Here is a 10,850-nt window from a genome sequence, read left to right as displayed (position 1 = left end):
CCATTTGTTAAAGAGGCTGTCTTTTTTCCATTGGATGTTCTTTCCTGCTTTGTCAAAGATGAGTTGGCCATACGTTTGTGGGTCTAGTTCTGGGGTTTCTATTCTATTCCATTGGTCTATGTGTCTGTTTTGGTGCCAATACCATGCTGTCTTGATGATGACAGCTTTGTAGTAGAGGCTAAAGTCTGGGATTGTGATGCCTCCTGCTTTGGTCTTCTTCTTCAAAATTCCTTTGGCTATTCGGGGCCTTTTGTGGTTCCATATGAATTTTAGGATTGCTTGTTCTAGTTTCGAGAAGAATGCTGGTGCAATTTTGATTGGGATTGCATTGAATGTGTAGATAGCTTTGGGTAGTATTGACATTTTGACAATATTTATTTTTCCAATCCATGAGCAGGGAATGTCTTTCCATTTCTTTAAATCTTCTTCAATTTCCTTCATAAGCTTTCTATAGTTTTCAGCATACAGATCCTTTACATCTTTGGTTAGATTTATTCCTAGGTATTTTATGCTTCTTGGTGCAATTGTGAATGGGATCAGTTTCTTTATTTGTCTTTCTGTTGCTTCATTGTTAGTGTATAAGAATGCAACTGATTTCTGTACATTGATTTTGTATCCTGCAACTTTGCTGAATTCCTATATCAGTTCTAGCAGACTTTTGGTGGAGTCTATCGGATTTTCCATGTATAATATCATGTCATCTGCAAAAAGCGAAAGCTTGACTTCATCTTTGCCAATTTTGATGCCTTTGATTTCCTTTTGTTGTCTGATTGCTGATGCTAGAACTTCCAGCACTATGTTAAACAGCAGCGGTGAGAGTGGGCATCCTTGTCGTGTTCCTGATCTCAGGGAAAAAGCTTTCAGTTTTTCCCCGTTGAGGATGATGTTAGCTGTGGGCTTTTCATAAATGGCTTTTATGATCTTTAAGTATGTTCCTTCTATCCCGACTTTCTCAAGGGTTTTTATTAAGAAAGGGTGCTGGATCTTGTCAAAGGCCTTTTCTGCATCGATTGACAGGATCATATGGTTCTTCTCTCTTTTTTTGTTAATGTGATGTATCACGTTGATTGATTTGCGAATGTTGAACCAGCCCTGCATCCCAGGAATGAATCCCACTTGATCATGGTGAATAATTCTTTTTATATGCCGTTGAATTCGATTTGCTAGTATCTTATTGAGAATTTTTGCATCCATATTCATCAAGGATATTGGCCTGTAGTTCTCTTTTTTTACTGGGTCTCTGTCTGGTTTAGGAATCAAAGTAATACTGGCTTCATAGAATGAGTCTGGAAGTTTTCCTTCCCTTTCTATTTCTTGGAATAGCTTGAGAAGGATAGGTATTATCTCTGCTTTAAACGTCTGGTAGAACTCCCCTGGGAAGCCATCTGGTCCTGGACTCTTATTTGTTGGGAGATTTTTGATAACCGATTCAATTTCTTCGTTGGTTATGGGTCTGTTCAAGCTTTCTATTTCCTCCTGATTGAGTTTTGGAAGAGTGTGGGTGTTCAGGAATTTGTCCATTTCTTCCAGGTTGTCCAATTTGTTGGCATATAAGTTTTCATAGTATTCCCTGATAATTGTTTGTATCTCTGAGGGATTGGTTGTAATAATTCCATTTTCATTCATGATTTTATCTATTTGGGTCATCTCCCTTTTCTTTTTGAGAAGCCTGGCTAGAGGTTTGTCAATTTTGTTTATTTTTTCAAAAAACCAACTCTTGGTTTCGTTGATCTGCTCTACTGTTTTTTTAGTTTCTATATTGTTTATTTCTGCTCTGATCTTTATTATTTCTCTTCTTCTGCTGGGCTTAGGCTGCCTTTGCTGTTCTGCTTCTCGTTCCTTTAGGTGTGCTGTTAGATTTCGTATTTGGGATTTTTCTTGTTTCTTGAGATAGGCCTGGATTGCAATGTATTTTCCTCTCAGGACTGCCTTTGCTGCGTCCCAAAGCGTTTGGATTGTTGTATTTTCATTTTCGTTTGTTTCCATATATTTTTTAATTTCTTCTCTAATTGCCTGGTTGACCCACTCATTCGTTAGTAGGGTGTTCTTTAACCTCCATGCTTTTGGAGGTTTTCCAGACTTTTTTCTGTGGTTGATTTCAAGCTTCATAGCATTGTGGTCTGAAAGTAAGCATGGTATAATTTCAATTCTTGTAAACTTATGAAGGGCTGTTTTGTGACCCAGTATATGATCTATCTTGGAGAATGTTCCATGTGCACTCGAGAAGAAAGTATATTCTGTTGCTTTGGGATGCAGAGTTCTAAATATATCTGTCAAGTCCATCTGATCCAATGTCTCATTCAGGGCCCTTGTTTCTTTATTGACCGTGTGTCTAGATGATCTATCCATTTCTGTAAGTGGTGTATTAAAGTCCCCTGCAATTACCACATTCTTATCAATAAGGTTGCTTATGTTTATGAGTAATTGTTTTATATATTTGGGGGCTCCGGTATTCGGCGCATAGACATTTATAATTGTTAGCTCTTCCTGATGGATAGACCCTGTAACTATTATATAATGTCCTTCTTCATCTCTTGTTACAGCCTTTAATTTAAAGTCTAGTTTGTCTGATATAAGTATGGCTACTCCAGCTTTCTTTTGGCTTCCAGTAGCATGATAAATAGTTCTCCATCCCCTCACTCTCAATCTAAAGGTGTCCTCAGGTCTAAAATGAGTCTCTTGTAGACAGCAAATAGATGGGTCTTGTTTTTTTATCCATTCTGATACCCTATGTCTTTTGGTTGGCGCATTTAATCCATTTACATTCAGTGTTATTATAGAAAGATACAGGTTTAGAGTCATTGTGATGTCTGTATGTTTTATGCTTGTAGTGATGCCTCTGGTACTTTGTCTCACAGGGTCCCCCTTAGGATCTCTTGTAGGGCTGGTTTAGTGGTGACAAATTCCTTCAGTTTTTGTTTGTTTGGGAAGACCTTTATCTCTCCTTCTATTCTAAATGACAGACTTGCTGGATAAAGGATTCTTGGCTGCATATTTTTTCTGTCTAGCACCCTGAAAATCTCGTGCCAATTCTTTCTGGCCTGCCAAGTTTCAAAAGAGAGATCAGTCACGAGTCTTATAGGTCTCCCTTTATATGTGAGGGCACGTTTACCCCTTGCTGCTTTCAGAATTTTCTCTTTATCCTTGTATTTTGCCAGTTTCACTATGATATGTCGTGCAGAAGATCGATTCAAGTTACGTCTGAAGGGAGTTCTCTGTGCCTCTTGGATTTCAATGCCTTTTTCCTTCCCCAGTTCAGGGAAGTTCTCAGCTATTATTTCTTCAAGTACCCCTTCAGCACCTTTCCCTCTCTCTTCCTCCTCTGGGATACCAATTATGCGTATATTATTTCTTTTTAGTGTATCACTTAATTCTCTAATTTTCCCCTCATACTCCTGGATTTTTTTATCTCTCTTTTTCTCAGCTTCCTCTTTTTCCATAACTTTATCTTCTAGTTCACCTATTCTCTCCTCTGCCTCTTCAAGCCGAGCTGTGGTGGTTTCCATTTTGTTATGCATTTCGTTTAAAGCGTTTTTCAGCTCCTCGTGACTGTTCCTTAGTCCCTTGATCTCTGTAGCAAGAGATTCTCTGCTGTCCTGTATACTGTTTTCAAGCCCAGCGATTAATTTTATGACTATTATTCTAAATTCACTTTCTGTTATATTATTTAAATCCTTTTTGATCAGCTCATTAGCTGTTGTTATTTCCTGGAGATTCTTCTGAGGGGAGTTCTTCCGCTTGGTCATTTTGGATAGTCCCTGGCGTGGTGAGGACCTGCAGGGCACTTCCCCTGTGCTGTGGTGTATAACTGGAGTTGGTGGGCGGGGCCGCAGTCAGACCTGATGTCTGCCCCCAGCCCACCGCTGGGGCCACAGTCAGACTGGTGTGTGCCTTCTCTTCCCCTCTCCTAGGGGTGGGATTCACTGTGGGGTGGTGTGGCTCGTCTGGGCTACTTGCACTCTGCCGGGCTTGTGATGCTGGGGATCTGGCGTATTAGCTGGGGTGGGTAGGCAAGGTGCTCGGGGAAGGAGGGGCAGGCTTAGATCGCTTCTCCTTAGGTGATCCACTTCAGGAGGGGCCCTGTGGCAGCGGGAGGGAGTCAGATCCGCTGCCGGAGGTTTGGCTCCGCCGAAGCGCAGAGTTGGGTGTTTGCGCGGAGCGAGCAAGTTCCCTGGCAGGAACCGGTTCCCTTTGGGATTTCGGCTGGGGGATGGGCGGGGGAAATGGCGCTGGCGAGCGCCTTTGTTCCCCACCAAACTGAGCTCTGTTGTCAGGGGGCTCAGCAGTTCTCCCTCCCTTTGTCCTCCAGCCTTCCCGCTTTCCGAGCAGAGCTGTTAATTTCTGACCTCCCAGACGCTAAGTCGCGCTTGCTGTCGGAACACAGTCCGCCCGGCCCCTCCGCTTTTGCAAGCCCGACTCGGGGGCTCTGCTTGGCCGGCGAGCCGCCCCTCCGCCCCGGCTCCCTCCCGCCAGTCCGTGGAGCGCGCACCGCCTCGCCGCCCTTCCTACCCTCTTCCGTGGGCCTCTCATCTGCGTTTGGCTCCGGCGACTCTGTTCTGGTAATCCTCTGGCGGTTTTCTGGGTTATTTAGGCAGGTGTAGATGGAATCTAAGTGATCAGCAGGACGTGCGGTGAGCCCAGCGTCCTCCTAAGCCGCCATCTTGCCGCAACTCTGTTTCATTGATTTTCAAGTTTGCCTCTCTCAACCCATTGGGAAATTCTCAAGTTCGTCCTTTTCAGTTTGTTTGGGTTTGACACGACTCTTAGCAACATGGGAATAGTGTCTGAACTGATAATTAAATTAACTCACAGGTAGTCATAATACCACACAATTTATCCATTCAAAGTGCGTAGGTCAACAGTTTTTAGTATATACACAGAGTTGTGTGACCATCATCACCATCAATTTTAGAACATTTTCATCATTCCAGATGAAATCTGTACCCAAGAGCAGTCACCCATTCCCCAACTCCCTCATGTCTGAGCCCTAAAAAACCACTCACTTGCCACTTTCTGTCTCTATGGAGTCATCTATTCTGGACATTTCACATAAATGGAATCATGTAATTTATGGTCTTTTGTGACTGGCTGTTGTCACTCAGCATGTTTTCCTTCTTTTTATTCTATGTTATTATTAAAATATAGTTGGCATTTTCTTTTTTAAAATATTTTTTACTCATTTCTTTTTGACAAAAAATTGTCAAATTGACAAATAATTTATTGAAATCACTTATTTTTGACAAATAATTGTCAGATAAGGTGAACAGCACAATGTTTTGATATACGTATGAATTGTGAACTGATGACCACAAACTAATGAACACATCCACCACCTCCCGTAGTTATAATTTTTGTGTGTGTGTGTGGAAAGAACACTTGAGATTTATTCCATACATGAATTTTAATATACAATGCATTATTAACTATAGTCACCACACCGTACATTAGGTCTCCTGAACGTACTCATCTCGTAATAGAACACTTGTACCCCTTTGACCAGCATCTCTCTGTTTCTCTCACCGTCCCCTGCTACTCCCAGCACCTGGTAACAACCTTTCAACACACATACATACATACATACATACATACATACATTATATCTTCTTTATCTAGTCATCCATGGATGGACATTCAGATGGTTTTCATATCTTGGCAATTCTGAATAATACTGCAATAAACATGAGAGTGTATATTTCCTCCGGATATATATGATACAAAAGTATTGTATGTGTATAAAAGTGGGATCACTAGTTCATATGGTAATTCTATTTTTTATTTTCATTTTTTTTAGAGAGGGCTAAGGAGTGGGCAGAAGGATAGGGAGAGAGAGAACCTCAGGTGTGCCTATTTTTTATTAAAAAAAAATTGAGATATAATTGGCTCAGTTGGCATCTGGCTCTTGATTTCAGCTCAGGTCATGATCTCACAGTTGATGGGATTAGGCCCCACATCGGGCTCTATGATGACAGTGTGGAGCCTGCTTGGAATTCTCTCTCTTCCTCTTAAAGCAAGGAGCAAGTTTTCTACCTCTCCAGTCATTGATCCTTATCCATCATGAGTCACTGCTGAGATACTCATTGCCTCCAGTTACATGATCTTTTTAGGATCAGTGGTTTCTGCATCTTTGGGGCCACCATTGGTGCAAGGGCATCTCTAATGAGGCTTTAAACCAGAAAGCTCCTTTCCCTTTCAGGTCTTTCCACCTTCACAGGGTACTTCCAGGGATTAGGGCATGAGTCCTTGTTGCTTAAGGGGTTGACTTAAAGGGATTGAAATTAATAGACATCCTGATTGCCAGGCCTGTAAAAGTTAGTTAAGACAGTGTGATATTGGAAAAGAGACATTCATATAGATGTCTGTATGCACAAGGATTCAGAAATAGGTCCACACATATATGGTTAAAATGATTTTTTATTAAAAAAATTCTAGGCTGAGAAGTGAACAGGACAGCAGTGAACAGGACAAATTCTTCTTCCTCATGGAGCTTACCTTCCAATGGGCAAGACAAATAACTAAATTAAAAACAATTTTTTTTTCAACGTTTATTTATTTTTTTGGGACAGAGAGAGACAGAGCATGAACGGGGGAGGGGCAGAGAGAGAGGGAGACACAGAATCGGAAACAGGCTCCAGGTTCTGAGCCATCAGCCCAGAGCCCGACGCGGGGCTTGAACTCACGGAACGCGAGATCGTGACCTGGCTGAAGTCGGACGCTTAACCGACTGCGCCACCCAGGTGCCCCTAAATAACTAAATTTTTAAAGCTACCAGATATTTGAGTAATAAACGGTGAATGCTATGAAGATATAAATCAGGATAAAGGCATAGAAAATGACTTGCAGGACGGGCTACTTAAATAGGGTGGACAGAGGACTGTTGAGCAGAGACAGGAATAATAAGGAACAAACATGATATGGCCTATCTTTAGGGCACAATTCTGTTGTTTTGTTGTTGACTCGTTCCTTCAATACTTTTTTGCTGAGCATGTGCCAGATGTTATTCTAGGTGCTGGGGATATATACTAGTGAATAAAATAGGCAAAACCTCCACCTCCATGCAGTTTACTTTTTTGTAGGGGAAGCAAAGAATAAACTATACAAGCAAATCAAATATATGATATGTAGTGGAAATGCTAGAGCAGAACTATAAAGGAAGTATAAAGATGATGTGTGTGAGTATGCCTGTGGGTGTGCCCTGGTGGTGCTCATTTAAGATACAGTGCCCAGGGAGGGCTTACTTTGGACAAGACATTTGAAGGAAGTGGAGAAGACATATAGTTACGGGGTGGCAGTGGGGAAAGACGACCCAAGAAGAGGAACAAACAAAGTGCAAAGGTCCTAGGGTGGGGCTCTCATTGTTGGCTAGCAAGGAGCACTCAGGGGAGGAGTGAAGGGTGCATCGGAGTTAAGATAGAGCCTACAGATTATTGCAACTTTGACTTTTACCTAGAGATGACAAGCCAAGAGAAGGATTTGAGCAGGAGTAGCATGCTATGACTTAAGTCTCAATGGGATTCCTGTGTTTCAATTAGAACTATTTTATAAAGAAGGAGAGAGCGAAAACAAAACCTAATTTGCTTTTACAAATTAACTGTGTCTGTCTTTGAAAGAAGGAAAAAAGAGACCAACAAACCACAGAAAACATAAATAAATGCATTTTGTTCAGGGACAGAGGGCTAAAGCAATGACTGGTGAATCAGAGGCATAGAATCAGTTATGTCCAAAGTACTCAGGAAATGGCTTCCTCCCTAATTAGATCCACGTTGTTAACCTCTGTGGAGATAAATTTAGCAGGCAGTAGGTGGAATGAGATGAGTTCTCCTGAAAACATGTTTCCAATGAGGTTGGCAAAGAATGTTGTGTAAAATCAAAATAACCCAAACTGTAACCTAATAGTGTTGCCTTTGGTGAGCTACATCCCCAGCAGGGACCACTTGGCTTTATCGGTTCCTGAGGCGCTAAGATTGAAGATGTTAACATTTGATGTAGCCTAAGGGGCAGGGATACAGCGGTGGGAGAGGGTTGGAAAAACCCTGAAGCATACCGACGCTTCGGTGCTATCGCCCTCTCGTGGCGACTCCAGGAATTGACTTTGGTGTAATTTAGTCATTTGCCGCCAGGACTCATATATTTGGTTAAGTTTAAACGGTCAAAGAAAGAAAAAGTGACTTCTCAGTATTACCCCTTGGATTGCATTCATTTAATTAATTAAATGAGCTGGGGGAAAGTTGCCATTTTGTAGGCCAGCAGCACAACATTTAGTTTTTGTTTACTTAAACTCAGAGGAGCCCTTTGAGTGTCAGGAGCCTTGGCCCACGGCTGCGGAGAGGGGTTGAAATGTTTTGCATAATAAAGCAGGAGGAATTTGGGCTTTGCCTCAGAATGTGGAAGGGCCTGTAGTTGTGGCGAGTAGGGAAATACGCGGAAGAAGTGCAGCCGGGGGGGGGGGGGGGGGGGGGGGGGGGGGGGGGCGGCGGGGTGGAGGACAGAGAAGTCCAGCTAGAAGGGCTGGGACCTGAGGCTGAAACAGTGCCCAGGAGGCGTTTCTTTGAGGCTGACAGTCCAAAGACTGCCTGCCTGCCTGCCTGACTTATTTAGTTAGTTAGTTTTTAGTTAGTTTTTATTTTATTTTTAAAAATCTTTAATGTTTATTTTTGAGAGAGAGAGAGAGACAGAGCTTGAGCGGGTGAGGGGCAGAGAGAGAGGGAGACACAGAATCACAAACACAGCAGGTTCCAGGCTCTGAGCCGTAAGCACAGAGCCCAATGTGGGGCTTGAACCCACGAACTGAGGGATCACGACCTGAGCAAAGTCAGACGCTTGACCCACTGAGCCACCCAGCTGCGCCAGCCCAAGGACTTTTGAGAACCAAGGCTCCATAATTACCTTTCAGTTTTTTTGCCGGGCAGCGGTGAAGCCTTCCCTGCTTCACCACGACCCTCTCCCTTACCCAGACTCCCAAGCCTGGGATGCACACTGTTGTTGACACTGGTGTTTTGGGATATAGAGGAGAGGGGGTATTTAAGAAAAGGAGAATGAATGTTGTGGCCAATGTGAGCTAAGAGAGAGGACAGCCATCACTGTGTGAGTCACTGGGTAAGATAAAGAATTCAGAACAAAATGACCAAGAGGTGAGTGGGAGAAACGTAAGCCACCCCAAATGCCTCAGAAATGTTTGTTGGGGGAGGACCCTGCTATTTGTGGGCTGAGAATCAAGCCAATTTTGTCTCGTTTTGTTTTAAATTATGATTATAATGACAAATTTTAAAGTTATAACATGGAAAGATAATTCCCCAAATTTTATAGACTTTGGGACACTGAGGCGATGATCTTTTGGTTAGATGGGTGTATTATTAGCTAGCGCTTTGCTATCTGCAAGGATTTGGGACTCTGCCTTGAAAATTGTTATATGAAACATATAGCTTAAAAATGTAATGAAATTCTTAGCAGCGTTATTTATAAGAACTCAAACCTGGAAATAATCAAATACCCATCAGTGGTAGAATTGATATGTAAATTGTAGAATTCTCATGTGGTAGAATGCTGCACAGCAATAAGAATGAATGGTCTCTAGCCACATGTGAAGCTCTGAATGAATCTCACAAACATAAGGTGGAGTGAAAGAAACCAGATCCAAATGGGTACATATTGAATGATTTCCTTTCGAGACAGCACAAAAACAGGCAAACTAACCCTTGCTGTTTACTCTGGGGGCTATGGGGCTATGGTAACAGCAGGAGACTGGGAAGGGGGCTCTGGGAATACTGAAATGTTCTGTTTCTTGATCTAGTGGTGGAGACAGAGCAGTTTTAAATTTGTGTAAGTTTATGAAGTTATACATTGACAATATGTACACTTTTCTGTGTGTATGTGTAAAGGCAATTTTGTTCCTCCTGTGCTCCTCTACTCTCACGGGACACCACACTCTGAATACTTCCCACACCAACCACTTCTGCCAACACCAGCTGGGTGTCCTCCAATTTAAGTCAATTCAGACACTGTCTACCCGACATAACATCAGATCCCACAGGGTAGGGGCTCAGTCCCATAAGATTGTTCCACCCCCTTCAGATGTTAATCTCAGGTCCAGGTTATTACTTCAGTTTCTGGCAGATTGGCTAAAAAGCAGAGGTTCCCTTGATCTCTTCTTTGGGTTCAGTTCATTTGCCAGAGGAGGTCACAGAACTCAGGAAAAGTATATATTATCAATTTATTATAAAACGATTCAACGAAGGATAAGATGGAAGAGGTGTGTGGGGCAGGGTGTGTGGGAAGGAACATGGAGCTTCAGTGCCTTGTCTGAGTGCCACTCTCCAAGCACCTCCATGTGTTCACCAACCTGGAAACTCTCCAAACCCCGTACTTCTGGAATTTTCATGGAAGCTTCATCACGTAGGCGTGATGGATCATTAACTCCACTTGCAGCCCCTTCCCTCTCTGGAGAATGAGGGTGGGGAGTGAGACTGAAAAATGCCACGCTTCTTATCATGGCTTGATCTTTTTGGTGACCAGTGCCCACCTAGGAGCCCTCCTGGAGCCCACCAAAAGTCACCTCATTAGAACAAAAGACACTTATCACCCTGGAAATTCCAAGGGATTTAGGAGCTCCATGTCAGGAACTGGGGTCAAAGGCCAAAGATTAGAATAAAAGATGCTACTTGGGGCTCGTGGGTGGCTCAGTCAGTTAAGCGTCCAACTTCTACTCAGGTCATGATCGCACAGTTTGTGAGTTCGAGCCCCGCATCGGGCTCTGTGCTGACAGCTCAGAGCCTGGAGCCTGCTTCGGATTCTGTCTCCCTCTCTCTCTCTGCCCCTCCCCAACTCACGCTTGCTCTCTCTCTCTCCCTCTCTCA

The sequence above is a fragment of the Prionailurus viverrinus genome, chromosome C1 (genome assembly GCF_022837055.1).
Source record: "Prionailurus viverrinus isolate Anna chromosome C1, UM_Priviv_1.0, whole genome shotgun sequence".
NCBI classification, from domain to species: Eukaryota; Metazoa; Chordata; class Mammalia; order Carnivora; family Felidae; genus Prionailurus; species Prionailurus viverrinus.
This window is presented reverse-complemented; position numbering follows the sequence as displayed.